The sequence below is a fragment of the Hetaerina americana genome, unplaced genomic scaffold (genome assembly GCF_022747635.1).
Source record: "Hetaerina americana unplaced genomic scaffold, ioHetAmer1.1.p SCAF_4, whole genome shotgun sequence".
Classification (NCBI taxonomy): domain Eukaryota; kingdom Metazoa; phylum Arthropoda; class Insecta; order Odonata; family Calopterygidae; genus Hetaerina; species Hetaerina americana.
Window position 1 is genome coordinate 51,446,511 of NW_027286985.1, and position 20,326 is coordinate 51,466,836.

General features: G+C 35.4%; 1 protein-coding gene across 3 annotated transcripts in view; it reads left to right on the forward strand.

Annotated features, from left to right (window-relative positions):
- Window positions 1–17,082: 17,082 nt before the first annotated feature.
- The window catches only part of Exn (Ephexin), a 218,176-nt gene continuing 214,932 nt past the window's right edge, over window positions 17,083–20,326 (forward strand). For 2 of the 3 annotated variants that reach the window (XM_071589975.1, XM_071589977.1), the window contains exon 1: window positions 18,124–18,501. The gene's annotated coding sequence lies outside the window, so the exon portion shown is untranslated. Of the gene's footprint in view, window positions 17,151–18,123; window positions 18,502–20,326 lie in introns of those variants that run through there. The other variant, XM_071589976.1, reaches the window with a different exon arrangement.

A 20,326-nucleotide genomic window follows, 5' to 3' on the forward strand; every position in this document is an offset into this window, starting at 1 on the left:
TTGAGAAAGTGATTGCACAAACCCATGCTCAACGTTATTTTAATTTTATGCGCTTCAGCAATTGTAACGAAAGAAGCATTAAAAAAGTATCAACATGGGGTAAAGAAGAAATGTTATAGCATCAATAAAAGCGCGCGTAGTTCAATTTTAAATAACTTGTGTAATTAAATACCGCGGAAAAACTGTTGTTTCATACACTTGTTGTATTTGATATGTGCCGTAAAAATCCACATCGAAGAGTTATGGATGCAATGCTGATTAGTAGTTGTCACTATTCGAAAAATTAATGAGTTATAATATACCACACATTGATCTGTAAATTATCTAGCCCGAGGTTTGCAATGCCTGGAATGTATCGAAACGGTTTCACTTTACAGAAAAGTCCCAGCTGCCTATTTTCAACTCAAAACAAGGTAACATTTATTGGCTGTTAACACAGTTGAATCTTTAATTATTTCATAAGAACCTACCCTAGTGCATGGTATTCTCAATTGACAGAGGATTCTAACCTATTTTTACAATATAATAGAAATAATTAAAAGAGTAGAGTAAACAAATAGTTTCAAATAATGTTAAATTATATTATCCTCATAATAATAACCAACATTTCTATGATTTACGACTAACTCCCTAGAAAAGTATTGGAAACAAGATAAAGTTAAATGTATTAAAGCAATAAAATGTCTATTTCCTATTTAAGTTATGTAATATCTAATTATCTCTCCATCGCTCCTGGGTCTATTGCAGTTTAACGTGCCTAGTTTAAATTAAAGAAGTTCCAATTAGTTAAGTATACATCTAAGGAAACACTATTTTTCTATGATCTCATGGTTTATTTGGATAGTTTATTTATTTTTTGTTTATTTTTAATTTTTAAAGTGATCGTATGGCCTGTTATATTAAATTTTAAATTGTGAGGCAATTAGAATGGAGCCCATGAGCTAATAAATACAATTACAGATCCAGTATTATAAGGAGACACATTAGGACACTCTCTGCCATTAGGAGATAATTTTTTTACCTGAGATGAAGGCTCATGAAAATAAAAGCCTTTTTCTAACAAAAAAACGAAAAATGGCTTTAGCTCTTACTGTTGAACAATATATATTGATCAATATTGTGAAATATGAATAACCAGCACCCGTGACTGAATGGCCTGTTGTGGCAGATAGGTTCACATTCAACCTTCATTTTACTAGTGCATATAAGACAATCAATGGGTGAATCAGGCTACTTTCATCGTAATGGCTGTGTGATACATCAGTAAGAGAATGGAGAAAATCCCAAAGCATATTTAGGTGAGGTATAGGGTTGATTCAGTAAGTATATCCTCATTTATAATTACTTCTCTAGGATTAACGCAAATTTTTACTTGAGATGGTACTGTTAATCTCATTGTTATAATCAATGGTTTGCACTCATCAAAGAAACGTTTCCAAAATCAGCCAAAAATTCAACATTACATTTTCAACATCATGGCCTCTTAAATTAGCAAATAGTTATATGAATTTTTATGGCATTGTAGTGAGTGTACAATCACTAACAAAAATTGATGTGGAAATGTTACTTGATATTAGAGTATGATACTTCTTAAATATAAGATTTTGTCCATGATGCATTATAAATTATTAAGGTTTTGTGAACTGTTCTGTCGGCATCATCAGAAAGAATGGAAGATTAAATGTGGTTATATTATTATTAAAATGTCAGTTTTTTTACAAGTTGGTAGTTTTTCAGTTGATAACTATTAATTCAGCTACCATTCATGTCTGCAAATTACATAGTGCAATCATTTCTTCATTTTTTTACCTTTCCAACATTTACAGTGCTTGGCAAGGGCTTGGATATTTCTGCAGGTAGGTAATTTTAATCAACAATTTGTTGAGAAATTAAATAAATTCAATATATATATATCTGGTGCCCGGCATTTTCCCTTGTATTTTTGGCTTTTTCTCACAGTAAAATTTGGTTTCTTACATCTTGCCTTATTTCCTGTTCAACCCTTCAGGGAATTTCTGATTACCATTCATCAGGGGATTAAGAAGATTACTATGTTATCTATGTGTAGAGGTAATTGGTCCAACTTGGGCGTACGGCAACCCTGCTCATATTAATCAAACACTGTGGACGGACTGACTATTATTGCATCCACTTCTATTCATTGCATTTATAGATTTGGCAATTTCTGGACAGAAGCCAAATAATTGTGTTTTCCATTAATGCCCTTTTCTGAAACCATACTGCCGATTCTTGGCAAGATATCCAACTATTGCTCTCCTTCAACTCCCAGATGTAAACAGCAATTATATTTACTAATTTGCAGAATTTTAAAACTTGCTGAAAATGGAATGCAAATATATGGCTCAACTTGTGCCTAATCTCCTCTTTTCAAAATTAGTGACACTTAAGCCTTCTTTTAAATAATATGCAGGTCATTATTGTTGATGGTAAGGTTAAATAAATGATTTATATAATTTGAAACACTTAGTTTGACCAGGTCAATAGGAACACCATACCAACTGACTGATTTATTCATCCCCATTTTCCTAATTTTTTAATTAATTTCTGAGTTTGCTGTTTTAATACTCCTAGAATTTAGGACATTAGCCCCTCTATAATGTACCTCGGATAAAATGGTAATTCATAGAATCTATATTGTTTACCATCCCTTTAAATATACTTGCATACCAATTGTTACGTGCATTAGTGTTTTATTCATATACTTTCTGAGAGACTGAGCCCCCAGACATTGAATGGACACCTGATGATGTCAACTGTTCCACGAAACCAGTTGTTTTAAATAAAATTCATTAGAACTGGCAAAGTGTTTATTTTCCACAATTTTACATTTCTTAATTTGATATGGCAAATAATGCTCTTCGCCGCCGACTCCTTGCACTTCCCCAATTCGTCCTTAGAAGTGTGCCTACCAGCAGCCACTATTACTTTCTAAGCGGAAAATTTGACCATTTCCTTTGGTCTCATGAGTAACATCCTTGCTCAAATAATCATTCCCCTAATTTTGCCATCTGTATTTGCTCCTCTTTCCATCAATACTTTTTCGTTACTCTCAAACCATTCAAAGTATAGAGGCTTATTAAATTGGAGGTGCATCTGCAATTCATGCAATTTGCATTTTACTCTGACTGTCAGTGTACTCTGTTGATGTATTCACAAGTCAGATTTAATGGAATAAGTGCTGATACATACTTTTTCATCATAGGTTCATTCAGTTATGACATATGGAAATGGCAAATTATATTCTTATGTTTATTCTTAAAGAGAATAATCATAAAGGATTAAGATGAAAGAAACACTGCAGAAATACACACTTTTGTGTTTGTTTCTCGTGTTTACTGTCTTCTTATTGGCAGCTCACTTTTGAAAGAAGCACATAGTCAAATGGTACTTTTAAAATATGCTTATTGAATTAACCATTCATTATCAGAACTAGTTGTTTTCCATCTTTTATGGCTGAAGAATCTGAAACAATTTCGATACAATCAATTAGTGTTTAGCAAATTGATAGTTTTGGATGGAATGCTGGTGTAACAAGGAAATGAGAGAATAACTAGGGTTTTTTTTCTGGTACACCACAGGGATCAGTTTGCTATTGTCGTTTGCTTTTTACTTACTTGTACTATTCTAGATTTTGCTTACGATTACGGTATTCTGTCATTGCAATAGAAGGTAATATACGATGTAATTTTGTGTACACTGCTTTGTTGCCTTTAGAGCTGTATTGCCATGATGGGAGAGTTTAATTACAGTTGCCTTAAACATGATTCTTTCAATAGTGTCGAGAGAATTGCTCTTCTGGAGAATATCTGAGTACTCTGCAGAACATCAAGGCACAAAGCAGGGTCCCACGCCCATTTAAAACAAAATTCTTATCAAAGACTTGGATTCCGTTCAAGAATTCATTCCGTTTGGCGGAATGCAAAAATAGCGCGATGGTCGCATTTGCTTGCAAGTGTCACCTATCGGCCAATAATAACGCTCGATCACCAGACATGTCAAAATACGCAATACGCTCCGCACAGTACGGGGTTGTAGAAATATATGCGGAGGATATGAATAATAGTCCACTAATATCAACTTATCTGTGTATGCATGCGTGTGATATACAAATTTAAGAAAATTTATTAATGGTCTTATTGTCTCTCAGAAGGACATGGTTTGATATGTAAAAGTATAACGTTAAGAAATTGATTTAGGCTATTAATTTATAGTAGAAATAGAAAATTATATATTGTCTGTAATAGCTGATAATTAGTTCATCATTGAAGCCAATGTCAGCTATGCATAATTTGGTGTCGAATTCAAAAATAGTGGACGTGGAATGGAATTTTGGAGGTTTGTAAACCATTAATTATGTATGAATTATGTTCATAACTGGGAGGATATTTTTGTCGTGATTGTTAGTTTTTTGTTCAGTATCATAAGGTTCTTTAATTCTCTATTTCATTAATTAAGGAAAAGGTGGATGAGTTTGTGTACGTTGGAAACTTTTCCGCGTATAGTTGAAATATGTTTTTTTTGCTCGCCTGTGTCTATTTGTTCTGCTTTGCAAGTTTATCTTGTTTGATTTACTTCTATTGCTCTCATTGTAATATTTAGATATTATATTTGTAAATGATTTGGTACGAGCCTAAGTTAATTAGAGTATTTAAATTGTTTTGTAATCTTTTTCAGTGACTGCGGCCAGTAGTGAAATGAAAGTGGTGGGGAAAACGTACCTGCATATGAAGATTTTGTGTGAAAATGAAGGAGGTTTAAAAGAATTAAATTTTGAAATGACTTTGCCGCAGTTCTATTCCTTTCTTCACGATCTTGAAAAAGCAAAATCGAGCCTGAACTATTTTTCATAAGTGGTTGCCTCGCATCCTCTAAGGTTACATAATCTATCATGAATTCAATTGATTTTGATTTTACAGTCGTTTGGGATGGTTGCTCCTCATTAGTTGTTTATACTGCTCAATAATAATTCTGTACCTTGATCGTTAATGTATTTTATCTTCTTGGCTATAATTACCATTCCTTGAAATAAATTATAATATTGTTCATAAGAAAAACAAGTGTGAGACCTTTGTATCATTGTGGACCTAAAGCATTCATACTTAAAATCAATTTGAATTTGTGCAAATGACAAGACATAATTGCTTTTTGAGAAAAAGAGTATCACATATCTAAATAGTTCTTAATTTGCCTTTTTGAAATACTATAGAAGTATTATTTTTTTCGTCCCTGTTTTAGCAATGTTGAATTGTATGCCTTTCCACACCTTTTAAAAATAAATTAGTATGAAAGACATAGACCAGATTAGATTGGGGTAGAGACATTTAACACTGGGTGGTAGAAAGGGATGCTAAAGATGAAATGGATAGGTGAAATGTGAAAAAAGAAGGTAGTACATAGGAGGTGGGAATATGAGCATTCAATGAAAAAGAAGACTCAATTTGGGAAACCCCTGTAACGCAAATGATTTGTGAGAAAGATCAGAAAGCAAGGTCCTATGTAAACAATATTATTATTATTATTAGGTAATATACCAGTTAAGGTAGGTTTTTGGATGGACGTAATTACTAATTAAATAATTTGTGACCCTAGCAAAACACAGCAACCTACTGTACATCAGGTCCCTCTTCAGCTCTGAGTACTTTCTTCCTCCCTTCATCCCGTCCAACATCCCTATCCTGTTCCTTCCCTTTCCTCGTTTGCCTAACATTCTCCCCTCAATTACAGTCTTCAACATCCCACTGCCAGTCAATACCCCCTTCATCCACTTTTCCTGCCTCCATAGGATTTGTCCCAACAAACCCCACTCTTCGCCCACCATACCAAGTACTTCCTCGTTTGTTTTCTTCTCTGTCCATTTCACCTTCTTCATTCTTCTCCACATCCACATTTCAAAAGCCCCCAGTCTACGTCCATCCTCCTGCTTCAATGACCACGTTTCCGCACCTTACATAGCTACGCTCCATATCAAAGTTTCTAAGAGTCATTTCTTAACATCCTTACTCCACATCCCTGTCATCAACTCCCTCCTCCCTGTGAAAGCCTCTTTGCCTAGCGCAATTCTTCTCCTTAAGTCCCTACTACTTTGACTGTGTTGGTCCAAAACACTACCGAGATACGTAAACTGCTCTACCTGCTCTAGTTTTTGCCCTCCTATTTTAATGTTAAGCTGGGCCTTTTTCTTTCTAGAAAATCGCATAACCTTTGTTTTCTTAATATTGATTCTCATCCCATAGCTGTCGCACTGAATTTCCAATTCACTCAGCAATGCTTGCAGCCCCTTGGCTGACTGACAAACTAAAGCTTGATCATCTGCAAGCCTAACTGATTTTATGAATTCCCCGCCCACTTTCATTCCTATATTCGGTTCTGCCCATGCCTCTTTAATCATTTCCTCTGCATGCAGGTTGAACAGCAACGGTGATAATGGGCAACCCTGCCTTACACCTCTTCCTAACACTGCCCAGCCGGACTCCCCGTTCCCCTCTCACACCTGAGCAGTCTGAGACATGTATAGGTTGTGGATTAGCCTCCTTTCCCTCCAATCTATTCCTATTTTCTGCAATATGCTCATTAGTTTTTCCTAATTCACTCTATCAAATGCTTTTTTGAAATCTACGAAACAGGCAAATACCTCCTGGTTGTGTTCTATATTCTTCTCAATTAATAATCTCATTACTGCAATGGCATCACGTGTATCTCTCCCCTTCCTAAACCCAAACTGATCATCCCCTAAGTAATCATTTGCCCTACTCTACCCTTTTGTTTATGATCCTGATAACAACTTTAGCTGCGTGGGATATCAAACTTATTGCCCTGTAGTCCTCAGATGATGTGGCCTTTACCTTTTTCAGAATAGGAACTAAAACTGATTTCACAAAGTCTTCTGGCCAGATTCCTTCCTCGTAAATACTACGAATCAGCCCATATAGCCTCTTCCTCCCAAACTTTCCTAAACATTTCAATAGTTCCGCAGGAATGTTATCCACCCCCACGGCCTTATTTAGTTTCATCTCCCTTAATGCCCTTTCTATCTCATCGTCTAGTATGTCTGGACCTTAGCTATCTTCCTCTACATCATATTCTTTTTCTATGTCTAACTTTGTTGGTCGAAGGTCTTTACTATACAGTTCCTCTATATATTCCTTCCATCTCTCTTGGATCTTTCCTGTGTCAACTATTACCTTACCCGCCTAATCTCTAACTGTTAGCATAGATGTCCCTTTCTTACTTCCCGATAAAGATTTAACTTTGCTGTGCAGAGCACCAATTTCACCCATCCTCTGCAGACTTTCCATATCCTCGCACTGCGTCTTCCACCATACTTATTTTGCTTTATTTGTTGCCCGCCTCAATTTATTGTTTAATTCTTTGTACTTCATTTTGCCTAACTCTGTATTTACATTCTTCCATTTTCTCAGCTCATCCATCTTTATTATCATCTCATCCGTGATCCGTGGTTTCCTAGTCCTTTTAGCGTTAGCGGTTCCAATAGTGTCTTTTGTGGCTTTAGATAACCCTTTCTTGATACTTTCCCATTTTTCTTCAATAGTACTTGGCTCTTTACCATCCTCCATGATTTCCTCTACCGCCTGTTTGTATTCCTTCCTTTTCAGACCATTTAATGCTTCTACATTTCATTTTCTAAACAATAAAGTTTAGTAAACAATATATGGATGAGTAATTTCAGCAAATTCAGAGGCATGCATAAAGAAGGGTGGTTGAAACATTATTATTGGATGGGTAGAATGGACTTAAAATCAATAATTTTTTAATATGAAGATATGAACCAAGCTTTTTCTTTCAAATTTTTTTTTTCATATTAATTTCTCCAAGAAAAGAGGATAGAGTTAACATTTATGAATCGATTCTAATGATAAAATTTGTTAAACTTTAAGCTTTAAGATTACATTTGTAAAGCCGTCTCTATTCACCATTTAAATTTGCTTAATATAAAATACCAATTTAATACATATTTATCTGATGTTCATCATGTTTAACTTCTGAAAGCAATCAACATACTAGTTTTAATTAGTAATCGTTTATTAGCAGTCTTCCTGGTGGAAAAATTGCATATTTTCAATTTAACTCTTTTATGTTAATTCTTGTGGTCAATCTAAGCAATACTTTCTTTGAAAACCTGAAGAGTATAAGAATTTAATTTTTCATTTAAAATGTCTCTATTTATAAAATACTGCGTAATTGCTTGTGTTTGACCGTGTATGCTGTACACAATAAATAAAAGATAAAAGCAGTGGTGAGGTGAAGGTGACCCCCCAACCTCCAAGGTCTGACTTCACACATATAGCTGAGATGATTTTTTTCCATGAATTTAAGAGGAGAATGTAATTTCTTGGCCTAGTTAGGGTGATGAGGTAGATTGACTTTTATCATCATTACTGTGTTCAATGAAAGCTCATGAGTATCCCCTTATTATCAAAAATGGATAATAATATATGGTTGAATGCAAACTGGCATTTTAAAAGTTGTGCTTTCACTGTGGTAATGTGTGATCTCACCATTAAAATACAAGTACATACTTTATTATAATTGTAATGTAATATCTAAATATAATGCAACTAAAGCAATTAATATGGCCTAAACTAGTGTAGGCAACATTTAGCAAAAAATAAAATTTATTACACGAGGTCTGTCCAATAAATATGCGAACTGAGGCTATAAACACTTTATTTTACAAAATTTAGTCCTCATTGATTTTTTTCCCTTCAAAGCACTCTCCATTGGTTGCTATGCATCTTTTCTTCTTTCATCATCTCTTGTTTTCTACTGTTTAAAGCACTCCTGAAGGTTCTTGGCAGTTGGGCTTTTTAGTTTTCTCATCATTTCTTGCTTTATTGTGTCCACATCTGCCAAGTGATGTCTCCTCATCACATATTTCCATTCCAGGAATAAGAAAAGTCGCCGGGAGTGAGATTTGGCGAATAAGGAGGATAATCAAGGATGGTGGTTGAATTTTTTGCCAGAAACTGGCGAACAATCAATGCTGAATGTGCAAGTGTATTGTCATGTTGAAGCATCCAACCATCATTTTCCATGAAAATAGTGTGCACTGTTGATTTTCCTAATTGCAGTTCATCAGCTATCATTCAGACAGTTTTTCGACAATCGGTAAGGACAAGGGAGTGGACACGATCAATGTTGTTGTCAACACAGGTGGTTGAAGGTCATTCCAGCCTTGTATCATCTGTGGCTTCTTGTCGACCATCTTCAAAATGCATAATCAACTTGAAAACTGATTTTTTCTTCAGAGCATTATCACTGTAAACAGCTGTCAACACTTCAGTAATTTCTTTATAACTTATACCGCACTTTACCAAAAACTTGATGTTGATTCTCATTGCTCCGTAATTTCGTCAATTTGCATTTTCGACAAACAGTAAAAACAAGGACAACAGAAACTAATAAAACTGGCTCCATACGCACAGCTTGACAATCCGCCAAGCACAGGCGGCTCATTGGGTCTCGGGTAACTAGCGCCGCTAGTGGGCGGGGCTATAGTCCATGTCATGGCCGCCATATTCCACCAGTTTGCGCATTTATTGCACCGACCATGTATGCTTCCCTGGGCTTAAGCCTGCACGGTCCGGCCATCTCTGTTTTCCATGATATGAGTTACTTGTAATTTTTATGTGCAACAAATCTTTTGAATGTTCTGTGTCTGATGACATGAAAGGTTGCATAAACTAGCTAACTAGGGTAAGACGGCTAATCGGAGGTGTTCTAATTAATAATATTTTTAATGCAGAAACTTTAACATTGTTTCATATATTATTTCATTTAAAAAACATCACTTAACTATTTTTGAATATTGATTTTATCGTGTTCAAAACACAGGTTACCTTCAGTACATTATTGGAATATATGTAACCATTAGCTGAAAAAATGTCATCCAATTAATAGCTAATTCTAAGGAGTCACAAAAGAATTTATAATTTGGTCACTTAAGCGTACATTGGTTGGCAGGGTCACTTGCTTTGCATGGTGCATAACAGTTGGTGATTTTAATCCTCTAAACTTCTAAACCATGCCTACACCACTATCTTGAAGCAATCATGACCATTGTCTCTGTTAATGATGTGATAGATGTTGCAAGATTAGTAAATAAACTAAACAATGTTCAATCTTGTGATATGGTGTAATTCACAGGTGATTAGTCAACTGAACAACATCTCGACTGTTGCTTAAAATGATTCTAACAATCATCAACAGAATGGCACAAATCCCTCAATCCAGTTCAGTAAATGTTAATTGTTAACATTATGGTTTCACATGATGAAATTATTACAAACAAATGAATGGATTTGAGTTGTCATACTTTTACATCCATTCCCCCTCCTCCCCTGCTAACCCCCTTTCCCTTTACCTCACCCCTATCTATCTCCCTCTCTTTTCTCAGATTGCAAATGACATCAGTCGTTAAGATGGCTATTAAATGAAATTAATTCTATTATCTTCAGATTACTATCTAAAGGAGACATCTTCAAACTTGGGGGACATTCCATAATGATGGCACCTGATGCTTAAGGATGCTATAATGGCATTGACTGCATGACAGTGCATCAGAAGTTATTCTGTAAAAGTTGCCGATAACATTTCTAGATGCTACCTGAATGTCCGGCTGCTGAGCCAATGACATGATGGCATTGCTGAAATAATAATGGTAAATGCTTTGTTTTGTGGTCGTCTTCTCTTTTACCTTATTCTTACTATTCGCATATGCATTCGGATTCGCAAACCATTTGGTTAGGGTTTGGAGCAAGGTTAGCCCACTCCTATGTTGAGATGCTCACATACCTGTACACTAGTTTCCTTGTGGTAGATATTCTTTCTTTTCTTTTTTCAATCATTGTCTTGCTTGGTCGACGTCTTGCTGGGTGGAAGAGAACGGATTTGTAAACACCATTAATCCAATGGATGTGTGTGGTTCCTATGATTTAACCTCCTTCCACCAACACACAATCAGGAGTATAACAGCATGCCAAACTCCCAACCACGTAATAAAGGATTAAGGATGAATCGCAGAGCCAAAAACGTAAAAAAGGGGATCAGGATCAGGGGTTGCCAATGCACTTGTTTCCCACCAAGAGGAACTGGGTTCGAATCCTGGAGATGGCAGATATTTTTCAGGTAAATCCTGATCCTTACTTGAGGTGCTTTGTGGAGAGCCCTTGTTAGTGAGTACGCCGTCCATCAGATGGAGACTTTAACTGTGAAACCCTTGTCACCTTTAATTAAGAGTAGGCTAATTCTGATGCCAGGTTTCTCTCCCCTTTTCTTTCTTCCCCATATGTCCCTAATGGTGCAAATGACCATAGCTGTCGGTTATCTCCCCTAAAAACTACCACTACTGCACACAAAAAAATCTAAAACTAACTGCGGGAGTATACTTAACCTTAATTGAAAAATTTCATGATCAAAATGGTCCAAATGTAAATCTAATGCCTCTGTGGCTCTTGATGTGGAAGTCTATTCTTGATTTTGGTGGGTCTTTTAGCTGTTAAGAGAGTGAATTAGGCACCCCTGACATGTTGAGCAAATATATGCTCAGCATGTAAAGGGTGAAATGATCCAATAATCTATAGCTTAAATAATTAATACCACATTTTCATCATTTCATATTTTGGTCACTATATACCTATATTGTATTTTATAAAAATGCACTGTTTTTAGGGCTTCATTTTTACCCTTTCCTAAATACCATTTTGCACCGATTATCCAACAGCACCATGGATTGGTAGTAAAAAACCACCTTACTTTTTTACCAAAAGTGAACCAATTTTATTTACAGTTCACATTTTCATATCATATAGCCTGACTTAATTTACTAGGAGCCATACCATATTTTCCATTGTATGTTCTCTTTATTTTCTCATTGAGTACTCTTTCATACCTTATATGCTCTTGTGCCAAGAATTTTTGCAGAATGCATTTCAATGCATTCCTTCTTAAACCATTCTCCTAAAATTGCATTTATCTAAATAATATTCCAGCTCACATATAATTAAAATAAAATTACAAATAGGTATGCATTGTGAATATTTTTTTTTTCAATTTACCTTTGAAGGCATTCATCATATTGATTACTTCAACCAAAATTATCCAGTTCTTCCATAATTGTGCATTCCATGTGATTGCTTAGTTTGAAAAATTACCTTTGCTTTTCCATGAATAGCATTGTTTTACACTCCAAAATTCATTGGTACCATTCAAGTTGTATTACCATCTAATGCTATAGATTCTTCCACTCCATTTCATCCATAACATTTTCAATACACATTACATATTCCTTTCAGACAAGGGGAATCTGTAATTTTGACAGTATTTACAGCAAATGTATTTGTAAAAACTGCAAATATTAGCCTAATTTAGTCAATCATTTGGAATTTTTGTCGTTGAAAAAACTGAATGCCGTATTTCCTGTTCCATAGGATGCACCCTAATTTATCAAGTTACAATAAACAAAAAATAATTGGATCAGACGGAAAAGGATTAACATATTTTGTTGTTAACTGTTAATACAAAGAAATTGAACATTTACATTAATAAATTAACAGCTAGATATATATCAACATTTATTCATCATCACTGCTGCTAAATATTACCATGATTAATTTCCCTTGGGTTATCACGTTTCTCTCACACATTGTCATAGTCACTTCCATGTAGTCCTTAACTAATTTCACATCTTTAAAAAGGCATTATGATAGTCTCCTTTTTAATTTTCCAGCAGGACTTTTTTAATCCCTAACCCTAGAAATCAAGAGCTGTTTAACTCTTTATGTCAGTATGACATCTTGAATTGATGCTTATAACCCTTCTTTCATATTCAAATGGTAGTTTTTGTGACATTCAAGTGGCAGTTTTTCTCGCATTTATTTGGCATTTTCATTTGGTGGAAGATTTGACCATTTAGGAGCATGTAGACATAAATTTTTTTCTCATATCTGCATTTACTAAATCTACCTTCTGCTCCCTCTATTCCCATATCATCTTCAAAGTCTGAGGTGGGCAGTTCTAGCAAGGCTATTCTGAAGTGTAACTCCTGACTTCAACTTTCAATGCAATATTGTGCTTCATTAATCCATCTTGAGATTCCATGAGACTCTTTTAACTGTAATCATTTGATATGTAACTATGTGCACTGCATGTATGCATTTAAGATTTAATCCTGAATTTTTTTAGGAAGTACTTTCAACGAAATATTAAAACTCAGTTGCTTACTATTGACTCTAAGAAGTGATATAGTCGAAATTTGTAAAAAAGGCAACCATTATCCATGCCTGATGCAGGAAAAAAACACTTAACATTAAGTACGGCTTTCTGGATTTGCCGTAAAATCAGCTTGGGCCTATAGATAGAAGTTATACCCATACACACCTGACCCATAAGAACAGTCTGATTTTAGAGCTCATTTTGAAGTAAAAAATGTGCCTCTAATGGGTCAGGAAATATGGTGTTTTAACTCACTGCAAAAAACAAAGCAATTAAACTTGAGTAAGTATGGCTTTCTGAATTGTACCTCAGAAATAATTTGATATAAAATTGTAGGGAAAGCAAATGGAATACTAAAAAACTCTTCTGATTAACTGATTGAAGCAATAAATTGACAAGCAAAGGCATACAAAACATGATGGATAACAACTTTTACTGAACTAGCTGTCAATGTGAATCCCATTATGTAAAAAAATTCACAATTAGCAAGATCCTATTAAAGGAAAATTATTATTGCTCTTTGAAATTGATAGAATTTAATAAACATGCATATACTAAAGTTACTGCCTCAGCATCCTGCAGTTCATTGAATTGATCAAGCGATAGAAAAGGTCATATGGAAACATAAATTTCTACTTAAGAGTAAATTGAGATAAATACTAACTTATTGAAAACCCAAGCTGTGTTAGCTTGTTTGAGTGTTGAGTATATTAGGTAAGTATTTGAAGGAATGTAGTGAGGAGAATGATTTGTAATAAGCATGCTGTTTTGTAATTTTTTGTCCAGAAGGAAAATATTCATGTAATCAGTCATTACAGTCTCATAAAATGAGCCACCAAGAATACATTTTCATCAAAATGACTACTCTAGTAATTCCTCCTCTCAAGTTGGATGCTGTTATAGTAAATATAAGGGATGGCTTGGGCTAATTTTATCTATCCTATATGATTTGTTTCTTTGAAGGAGCACTATAATAATATGTGGCCTTGCATTGTCCCTATTCCATTAGGTATTGTTTCGTGTCCATATCTCTTAAAATGACATTAGTATGGTAGAAGTCATATGAGAATGAACCTTTGATACTAAAATATTCTATACAAAATATCATTTTGATTGGAAGTCAGGCTAAGTTTTGAGAAGAGAAATATTTCCAAGAGTGCATCCACATTCATAAGCAGGACTGACCCAAGGATCAACTTGTCTTTCTGTACTAGTAATATTATGCAGGTCAAAATAACCTAATTTTCCTTAACATACTTATCCTTATGAATTGGTAATCATTGAAGGTAAGAGGTAGTGGTGAGGGCAAAGCATTTCATGAGTTCCCAGTTACGTGATTTTTCCCAGTGTATGTTAAATGCATGGACTAGTTCTGCACGTTTTTACTCACCAACTTCTCTTTATCATCCTAGCTGTGAAATTATTTTACAATTTAATTGCAACTCCTCTTCCTTACTGCAATGATGTGTAAATATCAAATATGGTTAATATAACACCTATATTTAAAAGTGGTGACAATAAGGAACCGAGTAATTCCAGACCTATTTTTCTCCCATCCAAATCATACAATGTTATGGAAAATAAATTGTAGTTCAATAATTAGGCATCATGATAATTAGGAGTCATTGATTAAAAACTGGCATGGTTTCCAAAAGGATAGATACTTCAAGATGCATTGGTCATTCAATAACTCCTCCGAGTAAATCTAAGAGACGGCCCTCATAGTATTGGTAAAGATTTGGTTTTAATAAGCCTAATGTCTCTCTAGGTTGCAGTTGAAGTTTCAGCTATAGCCATCTTGTGGTTTCATTTAAAAAATGTGCAGTGATGAACTTTCGGAATAGAAGTAGTTCCCTCCCAAATGCATACTGCTTTAGAAACACTGTATTGGAAAGTGTAGATTTCATTTAAAACTTAGGTGTTACCCTTATTAATGGTCAATTAATGGTCAGCAGCCCAGAGGTCTAGCCTCTTCGGCACCCCAGAATTTAGACATTATTTCAAAAGTAATTACTGCAATTAAGACTGAAACTGAAAATTGTATCCAGCAATTTTCTCTCCAGGGCATGGAATCATAGCCACAAACATTCAAAATTTGAACTCAATGGATTGATGATGTAAATTAACTGCTAGAATTTAAGAGCAAACTCAAAAATGAAGTCAGAATCTTGGTATTCTTAGAACCCCAAAAATGGAAAATAACTTCATCTAAGTAGCATTTTATCAATAGTATAATTGCATATTAAAGCTTTGGAAATTCTTGGAACCATTCAAACAACCCTAATCATAAATATTTTTTATGTATCTCCATTTACAATGAATGAACCTGGCCTTTGGTTAAACTTAAAAGTTTCTTCTTTGCTGGAAGATATTAAGGTCCTTAATAATAGAGCAACTGCATTATGAGTATTAAATTACCAAGCTTAATGACATATCCCTCCAAATGGACTACAGCATTGACGTGGTGGAAGGGCTTTTGCGGTCTTAAGACCCATAGAGCTCTGAGCTCTAATTTAGATACAATAGCATATGGACTTGTAGTTAACATGATGTACATAATTTGAATTCTTTTACAAAACTATATTGTAACTAAAAGTTATAAAAAACTTAATTTTTGATATAGCATGCCTGGTGTGTAACTCTTACCCTAGAGGTGGCTGGTAGTGTTCCATGTGGAGAGATCAGCTACGGTTCTAAAATTTTTTAATAAATGTATGGCAGGTCTTCCCTAGAAATCAGTTAATTTTTTCAATTATGAAGGCGTCAATCAGGACTAATATTGATAGATAAATTATTATTGTAATTAATTTTGATACCAAAAGAATGATTATTACTGCACCACAAATTGTATCAGTATTCCAGGGGCAGTTTCTGAAAGTTTCAACTTCGATTTCGATCGCTCATAATTTGCACTCACCTAGTCTGCCTATGTTAATAAAAGAAGCAATATCAATATGAGTCGCTAATAGAGAGGAATATATGATATAATCAGTATGTATTGGTCTGGTTAGTAGTTTTAAAAAGTCATTTGATAGAGTGAATTTAGTAGAATCGATGAATATTTTGCAGAAAATAGAAGTATCTTGCAGGGATAGGAGGCTTATCCCCAACCTGTACATGTATAATATCGCTCAGGTGTGAGTGATGGATGGAGAGTTGGGATGGGCAGTGTTAGAAAGAGGAATATGACAGAATGTGTATTATCACCTGCGCTGTTCAATGTATATCGAATGGAGGAAATCTGTGACATTTGTTGAGATTTCTCTACCTGCTAATTTTTTTGCGCTAACAACTGCCTGTAATTTTTAATTTCAAATAAAAAAATTTTCAAATGGGTGGGCTTGACACTGTTTTCACAAAGGAGTTGGACATTTTGGGGTAATGCAGAAAACTGCCACTAGAAATCTTTGAAGAATGGTATTGAAAATGTAGCATTAAGTCCTAGCTGGTGAATAACTCCTCCAAATGTTATGCAGAACGGGATTCTCAGTTCCAAAGGATGCCCAGTTCATTATACTAAGAGTACATTTATACTGTTTAATGTATACTGTAAATGTATACTGTTTTTCTTCTTTTACAGAAATAGCTATAAAATAAATATACACATATGAGGAAGATATGTGTAAAGGAAATGAACTTGAATGTAACACTGAAGAAAATTGTGCATTATTAACGCAACATACGCAAGAGAGAAATTAAATTTAAAATTAAGGAAATGCATTAAATACATTTCACTAAACTCGGCCCACGACTTACGAATGGAAAAGTTTAAATTGACTATCAGGTTGAATCCTATGAAATAGAAAAAGAAGACAGTGTGTTGTGAAGGAACTGAAAAAGCTCTGACAACGAAAAAGATGTGGGATGCAGTTGGAGCAAAAATGCCAATCCATCGAAAGGTAAGTACTTAATGATAACACTTTAAGATAGTTGAAAGAGGGAACCATAGAAATAGTGCACTGTATGACTTTCAGGGTAATGAATATTCTGGGTTAGGAGGTATAGTCGGGTACTTCGAGGAATTTGATTGAAATGTGAACTGATGTCACGAATGGAGTACTCTGGATCCTAAACTAGTTGAAGAGCATAAGTTCTGACTACATCATGCATTGGGGGATGTAGCACTTATTACATGCCTCGAGTTTAAATAAGATGTTTTCGTTTAGGAGATATGGACGAGCACTTTTTGAAACACGCATAATTGGTGGACCGTTGTGTTGAGTGGATGACCATGTATGAAGAAATTAAACAGCATTTATCTGATTTTACCTAGGAAATGACTATTTTTTTATTTGTGTACTTTGTGCCAATGGTGTTACTCTTTTTATCCGTGGTAATTATTTTTCTTCTACTAAATTTTCCCATTAAATTTGTTGGCATAACCCGAAAATCTATAGTATGCTCCATTCCTGATGGGGTCAAGAGCCCAGTTCATTTGAGTAAATATTAACGATTTTAAACTATTGAAACTGGATGCATTAAAGAATCCATAAACAAATCTTAATACTCGGATCAGTATATTTATTGAATTGAAGCTGTCCAAGAGATAACATTTTGCAAATGTTATTCATTTAATTTTTAAATTGTCTCATTAATATCTGAACACGCCGATCTGTTACTTTGAAATTGCCACATAAATAGCACAAGATTAGAGGAAGGTCTGCTTCCGTCACTTCCTTCCCGTCATTCCCGGCCATTTCGTAGGAGCGCGGCGCTCGGGTTCGGCGTTCGGGTTCGGCGTTCGGGTTACACTTCGGAAAGACACGAATGTAGCCGAAGTTTGGGCGAACTCAATTGACTGCCATGCGTATCTCTACGTTCACAGCTGACTGACTTGATCATTTACCCTCGAAGAGGTTGTGTGTGCTGTCGTCCCGTCGTGTGTTGGGTAACATTAGCGATTGTCGATTCTTCAGTGTAGTATTAGATTGTGGAAAGGATTTAACATCAATACTGTTTCATAAACCCTTGCATGGACAAAATACTCCGGGTTTTGAAGTGTTATCATTAGGAAACGTTGTCTATTTGGAAAGTCATTAGTGATTTGAAGTGGCGTGGTTGTGAGTTAGTTAACATTGCAGATACATAAAGATCGACCAATGCCTTTCGGATGGGTGTCGTGATTTTGTGTTGTTTTGAATCCCTCCACTTGGCGTGTAATAGCCGGTTCAAGCGAGCGCGGCAGCCATCCAGCCGCAACATACACCAACCGTGGAATTCAATTTCGGCCCTGCTCCAGAGAGATAAAACGTAAGTGTTCTACTTTTGCCCTTCACGTGAATTCCTTAAATTTGCGGTTAAGGTTCGCGAATTTAAAATTAACGACTTGGGCGTGCACTTCATTTCGCATATTTGAGAGGTACGTTCGCAGAGGTGCTTTTGCATTGTGTTATAAAACATGTTATTGTTGCATAGGGACCTTTGATGTTTACTGTAGCAAATATGGTCCGGAGTCTTCCGCGCATATTCTGTGAAGGGGTGAGAAAAACAGTTTGGCTCTTCCGTTAGCCAATTAAAATTTACCTAATTTGAAGCAAAAGAATGCTAAGAAAGGTTAGTAGTGAAAACAAATCTTTCTCGATATTAATTACGGTTATAGTAATAATTTTCTCTGAAATCACCTCGTCAGTATGCATGTAATGTGTCTAATTGTTTGTAAGGTAAGCTACTTTCTCAGTGTCCATTAAGACACATACGTACTTACGTATAGCAAAAGCCTAGTGCACGGGAGCATTGTTTCATGCATTACTTTACTGAACTCGACTATTCCCGGAATTAGTATTGTTCTCTACATTTGAAGTAAATAGCTTCAGATCCTTATTGCGCTATCCAATTTATATGACAGTACTTTAAGGATGCTATTAAAGAATGGTACTAATGCGTAAAGAATATAGAATGCAGTTTATCATTCTCTTTGGACAGGTTTAATCTGGTTTATTTATACATAGTCGTCATACTAATTACTACAATGATTGCAGCATATATGCTAAGCAGAAAGGCTTGTCGGAGGAGGAAGGCATCGCTTTAGTAATGTAATTAATTACACCAGATTTACAATTAGGTGAAACTCTGTGTGCAAGTTAATTTAAGTTTAGCGTTCATCAACTTCTTATCAACGAGATGATTACGGTTCGCTATCTCAATTCCTCGTGAACATTTTAGCGATGGCTTTCTGTTGCTTAGCAACGAAGTGGCACTTTACCGTTTCGAAAATACGGAAGTATAGGTGTGAAGACAGAAATCCGTTTATCTTGGCCGTCTTTCTAAACAAACGGAACTCAAAACTCAGTCAAAATCTCGCAGTGCATGCTGATCGCATCTTAATCTTTTTAAGTCATCGGGCACCCTCCAAGTACAGTTATATTGGAATATCTGTGAATAAACCACCTGTTGGAGGAAGCGGTGGGGTTCATCGGTTTTTCGCTGTCAACGACTACGACGTAGAAAAATGTGCTCCGTTTTGTAGTATAATATTATCTGAAAGAAGTTATGGGAAACTTAGACATAGTCGGTGTCTTTTTTACGAAACGTTTTGAGGAGGGATTATTTTGAAATGAGATAGAGGATTCTCGGATGCAAAAACATTTTGCTGAAATCTTTAGGCTTGATTGAAAAATATCATGTTAATCACACTGCCTGAAATATCGGTGTGGTTCACTTTAGGAGTTCGAGTGTTAGAATAAGAAAGCTTCTCGAATGTTGTCTATTTAGTCAAAATTTTGCATATATTGTCGTCAGTGTAGTAAGTTCTCATTTTCAAAACTCTCTGTGCGTGGTCTTCCAGTGGGTAGAGCGTTAGACTACTGACCGAAGGACCCGGATTCGATTCCCTGGCACGCCTCAGCTTCGTGCGAGGTGTGGTTTTTGTGATACCAGATCTTGCCGGGCAATTAGACAGGGAAAGGAACCGGCTTGACTGACAGGAACCCCCATCCTTATGTGTGAATTCCGCACGACGTTGGGATTAATAATAGGCGAGCCCACAAATCAAACCAACCTTTGCATTGGTAACTGTGGTTAGTTTTTTACTTATAACTCTAGTTTTGTTTGAATGTGCGGGCAACAATCACCGATC